Source organism: Pseudochaenichthys georgianus, chromosome 13, assembly GCF_902827115.2.
Source record: "Pseudochaenichthys georgianus chromosome 13, fPseGeo1.2, whole genome shotgun sequence".
Classification (NCBI taxonomy): Eukaryota; Metazoa; Chordata; class Actinopteri; order Perciformes; family Channichthyidae; genus Pseudochaenichthys; species Pseudochaenichthys georgianus.
Genome location: NC_047515.1, coordinates 1,605,044 through 1,624,232, shown reverse-complemented (window position 1 = coordinate 1,624,232; position 19,189 = coordinate 1,605,044). Strand labels below are relative to the sequence as shown.

General features: G+C 44.5%; 1 protein-coding gene across 5 annotated transcripts in view; it reads left to right on the top strand.

The window, feature by feature from the left end:
* Nucleotides 1-2,630: 2,630 nt before the first annotated feature.
* LOC117457382 (sodium/calcium exchanger 2-like) overlaps nt 2,631-19,189 on the top strand; it is a 220,193-nt gene continuing 203,634 nt past the window's right edge. For all 5 annotated transcript variants that reach the window (XM_071205299.1, XM_071205300.1, XM_034097444.2 and 2 more), the window contains exon 1: nt 2,631-2,731. The gene's annotated coding sequence lies outside the window, so the exon portion shown is untranslated. The remainder of the gene's footprint in view (nt 2,732-19,189) is intronic.

The following is a 19,189-nucleotide window of genomic DNA, read 5'->3' as shown; positions in this document are numbered from 1 at the left end:
CTTATAAGATGTATGTAGATATATGTAGATGTATTTTTCATCTCCGGCCTTGTCAGGTATTGAACAATCAATAAATAAAGAACACAGAATTGTTGAATATAAAACACAGAATTTGTGTGACTATACTAAATGATTTTCAAATAAACACAACTGCATATTTAACTGCTACACATGCTGATGTAACGCAAATGTTCCAACTTGGGATCAATAAAGTATATCTTATCTTAAGCTGATCGATGGCTACTGCCATATTTGCACAATGTGCCTCTGAACCTTGACAAGTGCATGTTTCAGGCTTATCAATTAATGTAATGTAATGTTATCACAGGGGTCACACACATAAGACCAGCTGTTAAATAAAGCTCTTCTGACCTTAGCTGTCGTGTGGGTATATATTAATACTGCCCATAATGGGCACAAGCAATTTTCACCCATTTATTAATTATATGTTTTAAATGTGAGTGTTTCCTGTCCCCTAAACCACCAGGGATGTACACAGTTTAATACTGGCAACTTCTTATTATGGGAAATACGAAAACGTCTTTTAAAACTACAACTCCCAGTAGAGACGTGCCATAGAGAACATGTTGCGAAACAGAATAGCCAGCATATGTAGTTCTGGGGACGGGGTGGGGGAGGGGGGGACGCGGTGGACCCGTTCAAATCCAGTTTTGGACAGTCTGCCGTGGTTCCATCCGATTTCAAGTGCTGAGAATCGGCTTAACCCTCGGAGCACACTCTCCAATCACAGAGCTTGAGGACTATCACGGGGTTTGTCAAACAGAGCACATGGTGTAGTCCAAACGATAGCTGGGGATTCTGGGTAGTGTAGTGTCTTCTCCCATCCTTTACTCCTGGAATGGACGCTCACATTACCTTTAAGGGCAGCCGACATAAACGAATGCCGTGCTTCCATGAGCGTCAAATCCCGACGCAGATGGGAATACATTGCAATCAGTTGAAAGCTATTTGCGTCCCTTTATGACGCTGAAGGAGCCTAGGAGCGTCACAATTGGACGCCACGGACACTGACCAAACGTCGCTATTGGACGCTTAGGGAGTGAGAGTGTGTTGGCCCCAATGGTATTGACCGGTTCACGCTGTCTTCAAAGTAACCAAGAAACCTAAATTAATTTGTAATTTGTCTGTCCAATGACCTTGCTCCCTTTCATGTCATGTGATACCTTGCGTATCGAGCGAACCGTTTAATCAACCTGTGCTGTACTGTAGCTAGCAGCAGCAAGTAGTATTATGTACATTAAACCAAAGCACAGGAGCAGCGCTCAAAAGAGAAAGGACAAGAGAGAACAAGGAGATGTAACAGCTAAACTGACAAAAATAGACCTTTTTTTTTGTCATACATCGTCCTCGAAATCGAGCGCTAACGTTAGCAATGTTGTTGTGCAGCGGCAACCGGAGCCGGAGGCTAACGATAGCTCACCTGCCTCACCACCATCATTGCCATCAAGCTCCACAAGTGAAGCTGTATCCGTGGCCGTGGCTGTGCAACCTTCTTCTCCAGCCAGCCAGGAGGAGAGGCTGGATTTGGCTGTGCCCGGCGGTGGTCCAACAGTTCCCCCAAGGGCCCCAACCGATAGGGGTCTCTATGGCGCTATTGAGACCCCCTGACGCCAAGATCAAAAGCTATATTATAGCGACCGGTCTATGTAGGCCTGCCGGTCCATCCCCCAGAGACAAACATCAAGGAAATAGGTTTAATCCTCTTCTTAGTTTGTGTGCCGTTGTCAGGCTGTGGTGGTCTGAGGCCAGGGCAGGCTATTGTTGATAGCCTATACAGTACATGTGGCGCTTCTGAGTGGTTGTGTATGTCCGTGCGTGTGTGAGCGCATCAGCATGCGCCTATGTTTGGGGTAATGGGGGCCCCAAAAGAATATTTGCACCGGGGCCAATCACAACCTTGTTACGCCACTGGCTACCGAGCTAAACAAGAAGGCTACCAAGAGCTAGACATGAGTTTGCTAGGGAAAACATTGTTTTTATGCCAGCTACAATGAATGACCGAACGTAGCAGACTACCCGTATACGATTGGAATTGTAAACATGTTCTTGCTAGCCTAATATGAACCACTACAGAGATGCTGTATGAGAAACCAATGTGAGTTTGAAAAATTGCACAATATAAATCTATTCTAGTAGACCTCAACAATGGAATTATGACCAGTAGAAATGGCCATGGGACCTTTACGTTTCTATTGTTGTCCAGCCTTGATTGATGTTTGCTATCCTCTCCATCCCTGCTCTCCTTGTCTCCTTTCCTTGGCTTCTTCCCTCCTATCTTCTCTCCTTGTCTCCTCTCCTCTTCTTTCCTTGTCTCCTTGCCTGTTCTTTCCTTCTCTCCTCTCCCCTTCTTTCTTTCTCTCCTCTCCTCTTCTTTCCTTGTCTCTTCTTCTCTCCTTGTCTCCTCTCCTCTTCTATCCTCGTCTCCTCTCCTCTCGAATTTCAAACCACTCTCCTTCTTCTCGAGCTTCTCGAGACCCCGCCCAGCTGCGCGCGCTGTGTGAAGAGGGGGGAGCGAGGGGAGAGGGAGCGCGAGTGCTGTGTGCAGTTTGTTGACTGTGTCAGAGAGAGAGAGAGAGAGAGAGAGAGAGAGAGAGAGAGAGAGAGGGGGGGGGGGGGGGAGGCGGGACGCAGCACAGAGGACAGTTGTCTCTCATTCATCCTAACAGCAGATAGTGCTCGCTGCTCCGCGTGTCCGGCACGAGAACACCAGGTAAGGCATTTCCTCTCACTTTGTCTGTTTATGTGTATTGTGTGTGCGCGTTTGTTGTGGGCGCTCGCTCACAGCCCCATGCGGGGGTCTCTGTCTGCTGTCCGGTGACCATCAGTGTGTGGATCAGTGAGTGTGGATGTGTGTGTGGATCAGTGTGTGTGGATCAGTGCTGACTGAGTGACCCTCTGATAGTCTGTCTCCTGTCAGTGATGCTGCTTTAAAGCCTTAATGTGACCGCGGATGTTTGTCTGTTTTTATAAAGACGCGTGAGTGAAATACTAAGGATGCTGCGGGCATCACACACACACACACACACACACACACACACACACACACACACACACACACACACACACACACACACACACTGCATGAAGCTGCAGCGCCGTGCTTCCATCCAAAGTGGCTCCTAATGAGCGGAGCGGCCCCGGGGCGCACTGCAGCCCGGGAGCAGGGGGGGGGGGGGGGGGGTTGTGTTTAAGAGACAAACATCGCCTAGTCTGAAAAGGTGTGCTGGGACTGCCCTTATTATTGCAGAGAACAAGTTATTCAATCAAAGGCTGTCGGACACCCTCAGAGTATGCATAACAAATTATGAAACTAAGTAAATATAAAGAGGGACACAAGGTGAGAGATGGTTTTGGATCTGCTGCTTGGTTGTAGTAAATATCTGAAGATACTGCACGTCCAGTTAGCGTTAAATAAACATTCTCTAAATAAAGCATTATGCTGAACAGATTACGGAACTGGGAGGTCCAAATGTTTACAGAGTAAAGCAGTATTTAGCTGGTGGACTACCGAGGAGATTTACAGCAGGAGCACACGCTTGCCTCGGGAGGGAGAAAAAGAGCCAGAGCCCTGGCCCCTGCCTCTCCCTCCACCTCTCCCCTCCCCACACCACTCCACCCCCCTTTAAGGGAGAAAGGCTGTAGGACACAGATGCAGCAAAGAACAAGATACTAACCAATGATGGAGCCACATCATGTTCCCCTAAGGGAAGCTTTGAGTAATAATTAGAGTCACCTTCAATGGAACTCAGTGTGTAGTGTGATCAGATGTTTGCTTTTTCTATTTTGATGTTTGGTAAATACGGCCATTTGCACAACTCCACAAGCATCTTCTCCTGTTCAATATCTGATGGATTTTTCATTACCGTTCCTTCTTCCTCTTCGTCTGCTTCTATCTGCATCTCCTCTTCCTCTCCTCCATTATCTCCATTGCACTGTCTCTTTCACACAAGCTTCCTCCCATCTCCTCTTTCCTCCTCTCTCCACCCCCCTGCTCCCTCTGCATCTGCTCGCCTCCTTCCATTCTCTTCATGTTTTCCCTCTCTGTGTAGCACAGCTCACGACAGGCCGCTCACCAGGAGCCCCACACAGAGAGACATATGTTGCCTGGTTTTCTGCATCTTTGAACCTTTATCAACACAGTGCGTGTTGTGCTCCTCTATCATCAGCGCCCCACCCCACACATTCACAGATCACACTTGGGAGAAGCTCCGGGACAACCACAGCCCAGCGCTGCTGCTGCGCTGGGCTGTTACATAACAGAATATTTATCAACTCAGCTCTTGAAGTGATCATCGGCAACATTTTGATGAATTAGGTTAGAATGATTTGTTACTCAACGTTTTAGCAGAATGCCACAACGTGAAGCATGTCCCACCTGTCACCTGATGTGATGTGGTTATAGGGCCCAACACATTTCTGCTTGCTTCAGAAACTAAGCAAATTAGGGCTGCAACCAACAACTATTTTGATCATCGATTAATCTGTCGATTATTTCTATGATTTATCATTTATGTTTCCATTATTTTATTCAGAAAACTGCATTTCCAACTTGACATCATCAACACACAAGAACAACCCAAATGTAAGCTATAAAATATGTGCAAAATATCTACAAAACATGTCACTTTAGGTTGCTTGGAAATTGTGAATCGCAAACAAAAGTGTTAACAGGCTTTGCTACAACAAATAGGGCTAGCTGTAACAGTAGAGGTAGATTGTTTCTGCAGTTTCACTTTCTCACACACACAAAAACTCACTCTCTCACCCTCTCTCTTTCTACAGAATATTTACTTGAATGGACCTGAGCTTCAAATACATAATAATAAACTAAGTGTTATGCTTTGCTACATCAAAAAGCTTGAACAACAGGCCATAGACTATAAAAGGTAGATGTTTCTCCATTTACACTTTTTAACGCACTCTCTTTCACATTCTCACGACCTCCTCTCTGTACCCCGTCTCGTTGCCGTTGGTGATCTGGCCGATGACGGTCGTGTCGTCAGAAAACTTCACGATGGTGTTGGAGCTGTCTGTGGCCATGCAGTCGTGAGTGAACAGGGAGTAGAGGAGAGGGCTGAGCCTTGAGGGGCTCAGGTGTTGAGGGTCAGGGTGGAGGATGTGATATTTCCCACCCGCACTGCCTGGGGTCTGCCCGTCAGGAAGTTCAGGATCCAGTCACAGAGGGCGCTGTTGAGCCCGAGGTCTCTGAGCTTGATGGCCGGCTTGGAGAGCACAACGTGTTGAAAGCTGAACTGTAATCAATAAACAGCGTCGTCTGTGGACCTGTTGGCTCTGTAGGCAAACTGCAGGGGTCCAGAGAGTCAGGGAGGGAGGAGGTGATGAAGGTGTTGACTAACCGCTCAAAGCACTTCATGATGATGGAGCTGAGTGCTATAGGCGGTAGTCCTGGAGCCTTATTAACCCTTTTAAAGGATTTGCCCACATCTGCCCTGTCTAAAACAAAAGTGCAGGGCTGCACCGAAAACACAGAACCTTGTGGTGGCATTACCAATCTGCAGATTACTTCAAGAGTTTTTTCAAAGCGGGATTTATGATTGTACAGCCCACCAAACAACATACAATACTACACAATGAGCAACGAACCAAAGAGGAAACACAAATGTATCTCCCTAATAAAGAAAGTATTGCTCCCTCCTCTGGTCTCATTATCCCTCTCTTCTCCTAACTGCTCCTCTGTCTCCCCGGGCTGATTGCTCTCCGGGGAGACATTCAGGGCTCACATCCACACACACTGTTTTTAATTACACAAATGATCCGGCTGATTGGAGCATGGTAAAAGAGTGTGTGGTGAGTGTGTCAGGACTGGTATGGATGGAGACAGGGCCATTGATTTATTTTGGGGCAGAACAAAAGGACAGGTTGACAGACAGGAAGGAGCTCCGTCACTTTGGGGATTTAGCTGTAGTGAGATGCATCACTCCCTCAAGTTTGGCTGACATTGTATCAGGGCTTTGTGAGACACTCGTGAGCGGCAAACAAACGAATGAGCAAACAGGCTGATCTTTTCCAATCCCTTCCCCTCCTATCTCATCAGCTGGGATAAAGACAAACACAAATCAAGTTTGAGACAGGAAACAGACAGACGGAGGCTGTGACGTCCGAAGTGATCCAGGAGATTGACTTTGAGACGGAAAGACAGAAAACAAAGGCTAGAAATCAAATGAACATGGCCTTTGGGAGAGGGCAAATACCAACAAGTAAACAAACAAACAATTTCATAACGGTTACCCCAGGTTTCAAGTCAGGTTCCCAAGAACTAGTTAATGTCAAGACGCAAGGCTTTTTAAGCATACTGGATTAATTTAAGCAAACTAAGCCAAGTCTGAGAGAAAAACACTTCCAGTCATTTGTGCAATCCCTTTTGTGACTTTCAGCAGCTCTAATCCATATTCTGATACGACATTCTGAGAAGCCAACCACATTCCCATTTCATTCTGCTGCACTGCATTGTGTTGCTGCATATCACACTGAAGGTCTGCATCACCGTACGGGTGTGTCCTCCTGTCTGGAGATGAGGCTGTTTCCAGATAAACGAGACTACATCCCAAAGTCACAACTCATGACCTACAGAGAGTGCTGCATCTGTGTATCAGAGATAAACTAACTACAGTGTGTGTGTGTGTGTGTGTGTGTGTGTGTGTGTGTGTGTGTGTGTGTGTGTGTGTGTGTGTGTGTGTGTGTGTGTGTGTGTGTGTGTGTGTGTGTGTGTGTGTGTGTGTGTGTGTGTGTGTGTGTGTGTGTGTGTGTGTGTGTGTGTGTGTGTGTGTGTGTGTGTGTGTGTGTGTGTGTGTGTGTGTGTGTGAGATCTGGTCTCCTGCTGAGAGAGGCTATAACATCCCATCTTCTCATCAGATGTGTTTCAGACTGCATGTTATAAAGGCACACACACACTGCCAGGGAGAAATGAATTGTATGCATTAGTCAACTTTTACACCAGCAGTGCATTATGGGTTATGTGTCTATCTTTTGCTTTCATTGCTCGGCGGTTACCTAACCACTTGAGTAAGTGTGGCACGTTTCCATTGATATTCCTCTCACTCCGTCACACCAATGTCTCTCAGCTGTTTAAAGTCATTCCTTTCCTTCCACCGCCTTCACACTTAACCTTTGCCCTCCTCTCTCCCTCTGGCCTTTTCTCTGTCTTACCTTCTAATGTATTCAATTTGCATTGAATTAAAAGATTACCCCTTCCTCACCTTTATAACTTATGTGACCTCACCCCACTCTCTACAGTCTACACAGTTTCTACAGTCTATACATATGAATGAGAAGTGCTAAGCATGACCCGGGCTGTTTCTCTTCAGGGAGGAAGATTCCACCAGATACTAATGTGGTTTTAAAACGTTCTTTAGGTTTGCTGCTAGGCAAGGCAGCCTATTTATACAGCACCTTTCAACACAAGGCAATTCAAAGTGCTTCACAGAAATGAAGAACTATTGCAGAATGGCATCTAAAACTGATGCGAAAAGGAAAGAGAATCAAATAAACATAAAACAAGCCAATACATGAAAAAAGAGCCCAAAATACATTACAGCTTCCTGAAAAGCATTTCTCTCATAGACCTCCATTAAAAAATGATTTGGACAATACAATAACTGCAAACAAGGCCAGTCATCAATCATACTTCTTACATACTGATGATTTTTAAACTTTCCCAGAACATAAAAAGTTCAAATTCAAGGGTGCGTGTGTGTGTGTGCGTGCGTGCGTGCATGTGTGTGTGTGTGTGTGTGTGTGTGTGTGTGTGCGTGCATGTTCGTGCGTGTGTGCGTGTGTGTGTGTGTGTGTGTGTGTGTGTGTGTGTGTGTGTGTGTGTGTGTGTGCTCAGTGCTTGCCTATTCAAAGCTCAGAGGAACTCCTGAGGGAGTGAGTTGCTGGATAAGAGTTTATAGTTTACACCATAATCTGCTACCTACATAATTTTATTTCCCTCTCTTCCATGATTTTGACACAATTGTACTTCTTTCTCCAAGTACCTCTTTCCTGCGTCCTCTAGTATCCTTGGTACTGTCATGTCCTCTTTTATGACCCCTCTCCTCTCCTCCTCTGCACTCCTCTGTTTTCAATGGCCTCCTTTCCCCACAAACCATGTTCCCACCCACCTCCCCCCTCAGTGCGTTCTCACCTGGGGGTGTAATGGTGTGGACGGTGCTGTAGAGCTCTGTGTAGGCAGGTGTAGTTTGGATCTGATGCCCCTTTCACACCAACGCGTTTTCAGGGCCGGCTCGGAGCTAGAGCCTGAAAAGTACCGTTTTTTCCTGTTCACACCGCAGCGGCGCCACCTCTTAGCTCCGGAATCCGGTTCGTTTCCAGCTCCAAAAAATTGTCGGTCTAGAAGCAAGATTCCGGAGCTAAGAGGCGGCGTCGCTTACGTCGAGGCGTGCAGGAAACTAAACCCACCTCCCCTGAACATGGGTCGACTGAAGAGTCTCGTCATGCCTGCCTACAAGCAGTAGCGCTGAGCAAAGTGACTAGAAGGCAACCACACACTTATAAAAAAAAACACTTTATCAGGCAACACTAACCAGGCTTCGAGTGATTCTGTTTATTTGTACCTTACTTTGACCATCCGTTCACTGTCATTGATCATTGTGGAGAGCAGGCAGACGTGTTGTTTTGTATTATAGCAGCTATCGGATGGAATCAATACATGGGCTGCACAGGTTGTCGTGTCCGACTATCACAAGTAGAATCATAATAAAATACGCCGGTAAAATGTGCCTGTAGAAAACGGTTTATGCCACAATAGGATAGCAATAGCAAGTAGTCAGTTTAGCTTCGGTTGCTATGCTAACATCACCCATTTTATACCAGAGAAACTTTCATAACAGCGTTGTGATGCCAAACAGCGTCAATTCAGACTGACACACATTCACTTAAGGGGAACTGGGGATATGCATCAGCTGCTTGTGTGAGTCGGACAGTGAATACTTTACAGCGGCCGCTCTAAAGTATTAGCTAACCCGGAGCTAACGGGAGAATAAACTCACGTGGAAGAGCAGCCAGCACTGCCGCGGTCGGTAAATGCTGCAGAAACACATTAATAAACAATGAACCACGGCACTCTGGAGAAAAGCATAAGGTTGGAGAAGTCGTTATTTAATTTAATCCAGGGTTGCCAACTTTGGGTACCTGGCTGGAGTGAGATTTTTATATCATGGGTTTGATTACGCATATGCGCACTAAATGACTGCTATTGTGTCAGTAGCAGGACCTTAGCATATATATAGGATATATATACAATATATACAAATACACAATATTGGACACAGACTATAAAGGGCACAAAGTTTCATTCACTAATGAAAGTAAAACACATGTTTGTTTCCACTGTTTTATTGTGTGCATAGGCCTGTCGCGATAAGCAATTAATTGACTTATGGTACGATAAATAAAAATTAACTCGATAACTTTTCTGACCTCGATAAATTGCTATTTACATGAGGATGTGACTAGCAGTTTGAAAGGATGTACTTGAATATATATTATCATTATGTCAGTGGTCTAAAATGGTCATACAATGGTGCCGACAATATTATCGTTTATCGCAATAATTTCCGGGAAAATGTATCCAACAAAATTAATTATCGTGAGCCTATACATTACTCTTACTCCAAACTGCCAAATATATTAATTAACACACTCTCACTCTCATATACTCTTTGACTCTATTTTGGCCTAGTAGAACAATAACCAGCAGACTTTTACTTTTTTATCATTTCTACTGGATCTTAGATCTGCGCATGCGCAATACGGGTCGGGGATTGACAAACCAGCTCCCACTGCTCTGCTGTCTGTTAACATTGTTAAGAGTGGTGGGGGCGGGGAGGGAGCGGATCGACAGCTTGAGCAGCTGTCAACTCAACATTGTAAATAACCAACCAAAAACGATCGCCGGTTCATCTTGTTTTTGGCGTGAGAATAGTTTGGGCAGCGTGAGATTGAGAGCAGGGGCGGATCTAGAAAAATATTCATGGGGTGGCAAGAGGGTGGCAGGAGAATTTCAGGGGTGGCATCCCCTGGCAGAAGTATATGCTGATTTAATCGTAGTCATATCAATTAATGTTAACTTGGAAAGCCACAATATTGATATTTTAACTCAATAACATTAGGTGACATTATTGTGGCTCATCAGTAAAGCCTTAAATATAAATATATAAGGTGGCAGACATCATTTAATGAATTTTAACTGAACAATAATTGAATGAGTTTGTTTCACTCTTAGACCAGCAGGGGTACCAAATCTATGCAGACTGCTGCAATAAGTACATTAATTAACTGTCTTGTCGATCTTTGTCTAAATTAATATGATACTATTAACAATCATATTATTCCTATCAGCTGTCAATCACTGTTATGATTCACATATTCATTTATTATTAAATAAACTATATTTTTGGAGGAGTTAATGATGAATGTTCCTCGTGATGCTTGCTCACCCTCCTTCAAATTTGAAAGACAAGTAATTATATCATAAATCAAAAGAATCAAAAGAACAGTTCAGCGCCCCACAACTTCATTGCAAACAGTTAGAACCTGGACTTTACATCAGAAAGAACAAACATTAAAGAAGTGACTAACTGCATCAGTTAGGGTTAAAAAACGTGTATTCAGCTAAAACATAAACATCGCTGCAGCTATTATCCAGTGGAAAGTCCTTACCTACTGGCCTAGTTCAATCAAAGTGGTTACTTTGTTTTGGCTGGGCATTGTAGTTTTACACACCGTCTTATTTGACTTTCTCAGGACTTGAAACTATTTTCTGGGGGCAGACCCCCTCAAAGAAAAAATATATACACACATACAAGTTCATAATCTTAACAGTTTGTTATGCTCATCGAGTCATCCGTGAGCAGAGCATCATGTTAGCATGCCTATAACAGCTGAATGTGGCGATTACCATCTTGTTCAGCAAAACGCCTCACAAACTTATTAAGATTTAAAGCTATGGTGCGTTTTGATTCAATGCTGAGTACAGCCAAACTTGACAGGCTCTTCTGTCATTGTAGACCGCAAATACCTCATTCCTTCCGTATGCTTGGATCCGAAACGCTTCTCGTTTTGCGCTGTCCCCCCTATCAAATGAAATCGCCGCCAATCATATTTCTACGCTCGCGCCAGGGCCGGGGGAGGAGTTACAAGGCTCGCGTCTTGTGCTGCATTCACTTGCACTCGGACATTAGAGATTTTATGTCCGATGAGCCACAACTTTTCTTTCAAAACAAAGATGCCAACTGGGGTGGCAACTGGGGTGGCAAGGCATTTTTCTGAGGTGGCAGCTGCCACCCCGTGCCACCCCGTAGAACCGCCACTGATTGAGAGTGAAAGTGTGTGTCACACGCCAGATGCGTGAGAGTTGGCAACCCTGTTTAATCTAGCTTCGTATGATTAAAAGCAACACGATCATCGACCTGACTGCAGTCCCCCGTTGTTGTGACGGTGACCTCATGACGCAGCAGCGGCAGCACCAGTCGGGCTCTGGGCGGTGTGAACAGAGCGGGAGCAGAAAAGGAAAACCGGAGCTGAACCAGAAAAGCTCTTGCTCGGAGCTAGAACGGGAAAAGTGCTGGTGTGAAAAGCCGCATAAGTGGACTGAAGGTTTGAAGGGTGTGATTTATGGACTCTGAGCCTCTCAGAGATGTTTAAATTACACACCAGTAACAAAAGAGGCCATCTATGGCTCCTCCTGTTCTGCTTTCTCTAAGGTTTCAAACGCTGTCCCATCTGTTTAGTAATATTCAGATCAATGTTTGAATGATAAACTCTAAATGACACATTTTGAATAATTTAGAATCTTAGCAGCTAACATGTAATAAATAGCACATAGTACAGCTGATATGTTATCAGTTAGAATAAAATACTGTATACAATAATAGAAAGCCTTTATTGTCACCATACCAAATATACAGTACAACGATTTTTGAACTGCAATCCTGTCACAGTGCACAGTGTCCAAAACAGACAAACAATAACAACACACCAGAGGCCTGTACTACGAAGCTGGTTCAACCTAACCTGTCCTGGATATATTTGAGTTAGCCGGTTGGCCTAATCCAAAACATACGCGCTCTCGCTAAACGGTCCTACGACGCGGGTTATCAAGTGGATAGCTCAAGCCAGCCGTGTCCTATCTAGTTAGGTGCGCGTTCACATGAAAGGGGTGGTATCTGGAGCATTCGACCAATCACAAACATGGAGAAGCGTACTGACAGCGCAGCGTCATACTTCCTGAATGAAAAGTCAACTATAATATTAGACATATGAAGAAGTTAAACTTTAAACATCCATGACTTAAACACTTGATCAGGATCAAAGCACATAGCTGCAGCTGCAAGGTGAACACAGCTGGAACAGAACACGTGTTTGAATGCGTACATTAACAGGTTTATGATATCACTGCCCCGTCTAACACACGATCTGACTTTCATTACGTTTGACTCGAGTGTTTCCTCAACTTAATGTGTTGCTTAAAATAATGCTTCTGCATCCAGTCTGTGACGCTGTGAGTGTTGCACGGCCAGATACGGCTCAGCTGACTCAGATCAGGAGATATGATACATTATGATGTGATGTGATGTGATATGAATGATAATGGGATACATCGACGTCTGCACTCACAGTGCCGTGGACTGTACGTAATGTTACTTTGATCCGGTTACTTGGGCAGATATTTAAGTAAGCTTTCTTAATGCTAATGTTATAATAGTCAGATTGCTCTGAAGATGGAGGTGATATTCTATTAATGTTCACGTTCACACAGTCGGTGATTTTTGACGGCCGTCTTTCCTGCAACGGAGGTTTAAACTGTATTTCCTTTCTCCTGTAATATGACTTAATCGCTTTAAACTCTGCACACTGAGCTCTGATTGGTCAGCAGGCAGTGCTTTCACTGAGTTGATCTCTAACCCCCAGTTTCCACGGGTTTGTCTGCGCCGCACTGCGCCACGTTACGGCGCGTTACAGCGCGTTAACATAAGGTCGGGCAGGCAGCCCCCCCTCGCAGGAAGTGGAAAGGTGAGCATCCGGGCCAGGCCCATCCCCCACATATACTAATTTAGCAGACACCCCTCCTTCATCACAACACCTCCACTACGATACGCACAATGGACGACGAGGTTTTCATCATGGAAGTGGAAAAACACACTATTTTATATGACCAATGCTTACTACAAGGACAACATCAGAAAGGACAAGGCCTGGTTTTAGTCGCTGCAGTTTGTGGAGTGGAAGGTAACAACTACATATTAGGAAATGTATAACAACAATAAACACAATTTAAACAGACACAAAATAAAACATTTAACTACGTAGCCTACTTACTTTGTTGTAGAAGTACAAATGTCCAGGATGCCCGAATCAATAACAAAACTGCGAGCCTGCACGCACGCCGTTACGCTTCTGAAACGCTTCTGGGACGCGTCCGGTGGGTTATGGCGCTAGAGGAGGTCGGACCAAAACCGCGGCGCAGCCGTGACGCGGCGCGGCGCAGACGGACCCAGTGGAAACTGGGGGTTAGCCTGCAACCTAACCTGCTCTGGAGCAGGTTAGCCGCACAGCATAAGTTACCATGGAGATTTAGCCTGCTAAAAAGATAACCAGCGTCGTAAGACCGGAAAGCCCGAGTTTTCCCTGACGTTAGCCCGCTAAGCGAAAATCCTGCTTCGTAGTACATGCCTCTGGAGGACGGATGCTAGATAACAATCATACAGGGGGAATAAATCATTAAGAGCAATTGCTTAAAAAGATCTAAAGTGCATTAAAAAAGTTATAAAGTTCATCAGAGTTAGGGATTTAAAAGAGTATTGCACTTGGGCCTGTTGGTTCGTGTATTAAAACTCCTGTAGAATTGCAGACGTTTCTGTGGATGTTTTGATACATTTTGAGAATTTATTTTTTCAACAGTTTGTTGCAACAACTTTTCAAGCCTGTTGGTTTTCGTTCTGTGTGCATCAAAAAACGTTGTATCACATTTCCCCAGTGTCTTTAAAGAAAGTGCAGCACACCCCACTGGTCCACCCACATGCTGTCATTGGTCAAAGTCAGGAACTGTGCCACCAGCTGTCCCGCTATGTTGGCTGCTGTAGGAGGTGTGTGTGTGTGTGTGTGTGTGTGTGTGTGTGTGTGTGTGTGTGTGTGTGTGTGTGTGTGTGTGTGTGTGTGTGTGTGTGTGTGTGTGTGTGTGTGTGTGTGTGTGTGTGTGTGTGTGTGTGTGTGTGTGTGTGTGTGTGTAGGTGTATTTTTAGGAAGGGGGGGCCTCTACCTGGCTCTATCTGGCGGTTTTGGCGCAGTGGTTAGAGCGTTGATCATCAGATCAAGGGGCGTTGGTGAACTCCAGTTCGAAACCCGCCTCGGCCGTCACTGCGTCAGGCCGTTGTGTCCTTGGGCAACCTGCATTTGCTCCTGTGGGTAATGTCCACAGTAATGACTCTTACATGTCTAATATGTGTAATTGTAAAGCGCTTTGAGCACCTGTAAAAGCGCTCTGATATAAATTGTAATGCATTATTATTAAAGGTGTAAACAAACTCTACCTTACTTGTTCCAAATCATACCCAGGATGTTTCTGCACAACACACAAAGCTGAGCCACTCTGTGTGTTCCAAACAGATTCATGTCCCTGCTGATCAGAGAACTCGTATACGTGTCTGGCAGATCTACTCTATCAATGCATCAAGGAAGCGTTTGCTTTTACGCTACTGTATTATGTAAACTCTATGCTTTCCGCTTCTATATAATTGGTCAGGATATTTTTTGGCTCAGGGTCATACGTTTTAGATTGCTGGTCTCTGCAGTCAACATGCCTTGGTGTCCTTGGGCAAAACATTGGAATCCCAAACTGCTCCTCGAAGCATGTCTGCAGTATTGTAGTTTATGTAAGTCACTTTGGATAAAAGCATCAACCAAACGGAATGTTATATTACCACGTACAAAGTATTATATGATATATTCTCAATGCATCTGGTAGCAGGATGCCCCTTTTTATGTAATTGTGTTGTTTCATAAGAGGTGGCAGCTTTCAGCCTGATTTGCGGCTGCATGTCTAAGTGTGTCATGTGTAAGAAGCTTAAAGAGCATCCTGCTCTTCATCCCTGCAGATGAGTTTTTATTTAGCAAACACTCCTAAAGCTGTTTGTGTTGTTGTGAAACATGCTGCTTCAGCTTGAGGCATTTGCATACTGTACAACTGATGTGATGTAAGCCTTTGTATGATCAGCATATAGAGGTTTCTCAATTCTTAAATGTCCCCTCCTCGACTCCCCTCCTCGATACTTAGTCCCGCCCGCAGGAGATGCGAGCGGAGGACTGAGGAGGGGAACCGAGGAGAGAGGAGGGGAAGCAATTCTGTAAATAAAGCTCGCCTTTTGTTCCATTTTGAAACCTGCTTCCCTCCTCATTCTGCATTTGGGTCCTATTTGTCCCCAACCGTGACTGGTGGTTCACACACACACCACACACACACACACACACACACACACACACACACACACGCACACATACACACACACACACACGGTGCTGCCCCTCACACACAAACTTCAAATAAAGTTGCATAAATACTTGAGCTACGTTTTTATTATAATTACTGTGAAATGTATTATGTTTTCGTCATTATTTCAACAAATACACACTTGCAACTGATAACACTGGCAATGCTTTTATATTTATTAGACTATTAAAAAAAATGATGCTTCAAAAAAGTTTGTTATGTGTGATTATATTGCTGATGATAGATAGAGGAAGCCTGTGGTGTCAGTCATAGTCCTTCAGAGAGACTGAAACCATACTGGTGGAGGTGAAGAGGACAGGCGACAGGGGACAGGAGACAGGGGACAGGGGACAGGAGACAGGAGACAGGGGACAGCAGACATGATTTGCTTATTGATTACATTTCAATTGATTTGCTGTTAATAAAGTATCACCACAAACTGCAATATTACAGTCCTTTATTGATGAGTGTGGTTTGATGAAACGTTATTCTCTATGCTGCTAGCAAACAGCCTGCAGGACACATGAGATCTCCAAAGCAGTACAACACCACAAACAACTTGAAGTACAAAGTGATGATGGAAAGATGGACAAATTAAAATAAAACATTTAAAGGAACAAATGTCCGCCAGCCCCTAAAGTGAGCAGCAGCTACGGCAGCAGGTAATGAAGTGGTCCATCTCCTGGCTTCATAGGTCAGAGCCAGGACACTCGTGACATTTCTTAGTGCCATTAAATCATGTGCATGCCCATTTGTAAGCAGGAGAAAAACAACTCTCTTGATTTTATTATAGCTTTAATTTCATTCTTCATTCACATATTTGCTGTTTTGAACAGAATGTAAAATGGTTGGGGAAGCCAACCAGGTAAAGCGTGTGGTGTTAGCTGGTGGGTGGGGTGACAGGTCCGTTATGTGGGGAGAAGGAGCTAAAGTGATAGACAGGTTGGAAGCGGCTCACAGACGTAAACAATGTAAGCAGGTAACTATTAGAGTTTGGCATTAAAAGGAAAAGGGGAGCTGACCTGACATTTTTATTATTTTATTGAATGATCCTAATTTAGTTACACTGGGGAGAAGATGTTCTCTTGAAGAAGATTAAAGCAGGTCTTGAACACACAATGTTAGGACTCCAAGCATGCCTCAGATGATCAGTTATCAAGTACTCATTTAAGACCTGTGGTCAGTCAGGCCAGATTCAAGTAGCAGTCAGCACACCCTTACACCAACACTTCTTATATGACCTTTATATTTAATGTTGTGAAACTAACTTACTCGTTAGGTTTAGGAAGAAGGTTGTGGTTTGAGTTAAATTAGTACAAGGCTTAGTATTACATATATGTGATGTGAAATTCATGTAGTAATGTACAAAAGTCTCAAGGGATAAATACGCTGCTGTTAGAAATCATACGGCTCACAGGCTTTTCTTTGGTGAAGATGGCCTGACCGCGTAGAACGGCCACATGAATGAACCTTTGAGTTCATCTTTAAAAGTTCAAGTGAAAATGTCACTCAGATATGAGTTTGCATCCCTTTTATGATGACTCTCACTGCTGCCCTGACAGAACCACCATGAGCGAAGACCCCTGACTACTGATGTTAGTCTGTGGTGGAGAGTAACATTTACTCAAGTACTGTACCTAAGTATACTTTTAGAGTGCTTTACTTGAGTATTTTCATGTTCTGCTACTGTGTACTGTACTTCTATTCTACTACAGTTCAGAGGTAAATCAAGTACTTTTCCTCCACTACATGTATTTATACCTTTAGATACTTTACAGATGTGTATGAATGATGTGAAATATAATCAAGTGTTAAATCAGACTTTAGTTCCACCTGGAGTAAATCCACCAGCTACCCTGCAGTCTACAAAGTACTTCAGACTAGCTGCACCTTCACCAGCTACCCTGCAGTCTACAAAGTACTTCAGACTAGCTGCACCTTCACCAGCTACCCTGCCGTCTACAAAGTACTTCAGACTAGCTGCACCTTCACCAGCTACCCTGCAGTCTACAAAGTACTTCAGACTAGCTGCACCTTCACCAGCTCTGAGAACACTTTCATGATCAATCCTTATAAAACATATCATATATATTATTCTGAAATGGACCACTCTGCACAACGACTACTTTCACTGTCGCTACTTTCACTATATTTTGATGATAATACTTTTCTACTTTCACTTGAGGAACATTTTGAATGCAGGACTTTTACTGTTACAGAGTATTCCTACAGTCTGATACTTCTACTTTTACTCATCTCAGTACTTCTGCGCTCAGCTGTAAACTTCTTTTTCTCTGACAAACTTTTTCTCCTCTTCTTCTTTCTATCTGTCACCATTTGTCTCCTTTGGAGGTCCCTGCAGCAGCTCCTCTGCATGAGTTACTGCAGAGCTATTGGTTAGTTTGTGTGTGTGTGTGTGTGTGTGTGTGTGTGTGTGTGTGTGTGTGTGTGTGTGTGTGTGTGTGTGTGTGTGTGTGTGTGTGTGTGGTGTGTGTGTGTGTGTGGTGTGTGTGTGTGGTGTGTGTGTGTGTGGTGTGTGTGTGTGTGTGTGTGTGTGTGTGTGTGTGTGTGTGTGTGTGTGTGTGTGTGTGTGTGTGTGTGTGTGTGCTGGATGAGATGAAGTGTGATCCAGAGTACCTGAGCTCCTCTCAGCAGCGTCCCCCTGACAGCTTGGGGAGTGGGGACACAGCAGAGCTGAGGAGTTGTTATTTTATAAAGTTATGTTCTCATTATTTACCCAAGAAGTGTGACGCAGTGCATGAAGTAGAACCACCAGCTGTGGTTCCACTACTGTGGACCCTCATCTTCTGTTCTTAGAAAGGAAGAGACCTGTTGTCTCAGTTACGGCCCCCTCAGGTCGTTTAGGTCTTAGTTTAATTCAATGTAATGTTTTTTGATTCTGACTTATTTCCAAGAAACGTATCAGCAAATCTCTGGAGAACACAAGATTGAAACGGCTGCTTTCAAATTGTGGAGGTCTGCTGATTAAAAAAACAAATACATTAGTCGGCTAAATCCTGTCCTCCCATGCCTCCATACTGAACCAATAACAGTCTTGATGAATTCAAGTAAACGGGGGCCAAGTTACCCCTAACCCTAACAAAATCAAATCCATATAAACAATCCATACACAACTCCTGCAGTGCAATCCAAGTCTCATGGATCCAGTCATATATTACCTATGGAAAAAGAGAAATGTCCAGCAAGGCGTTCTGGCAGCAGACAGGTCTTCTCTGTGTCAGAGTCTTACTTGCGACAGGGTGTGTGTCTGTGTGTCAGATCTCAGTATGATTGTTGTGTTTGCTGTGAACTCGTGTGCTCGTTGACTGCCCACCCCCCTCGTTATGCAGCTGCCTCTCTTTCATTTCTCTGCTCCCTCCGGCCTCTCAGACCACATTTACACGGGAACGTTTGCGTTTACGCACCGTTTTAAAAAAAGTCTTCCGTTCACACGAGAACGCTGGAAACGCTGGAAACGCTGTAGTACATATGCCAGGCCTGTAAGTGGCGCTGCTGCCGCCACACAATACACCAAAAGTAGTGAAGAAGACCCCGGAGCATGGTAGCCATGGTTCCGTCTATCCACCTCGGGACCCGTCATCGCTTGCGGGGTCCGTTTCTATCGTTTTGTTACGGCCTCGTGTAAACGAAAGGACGATA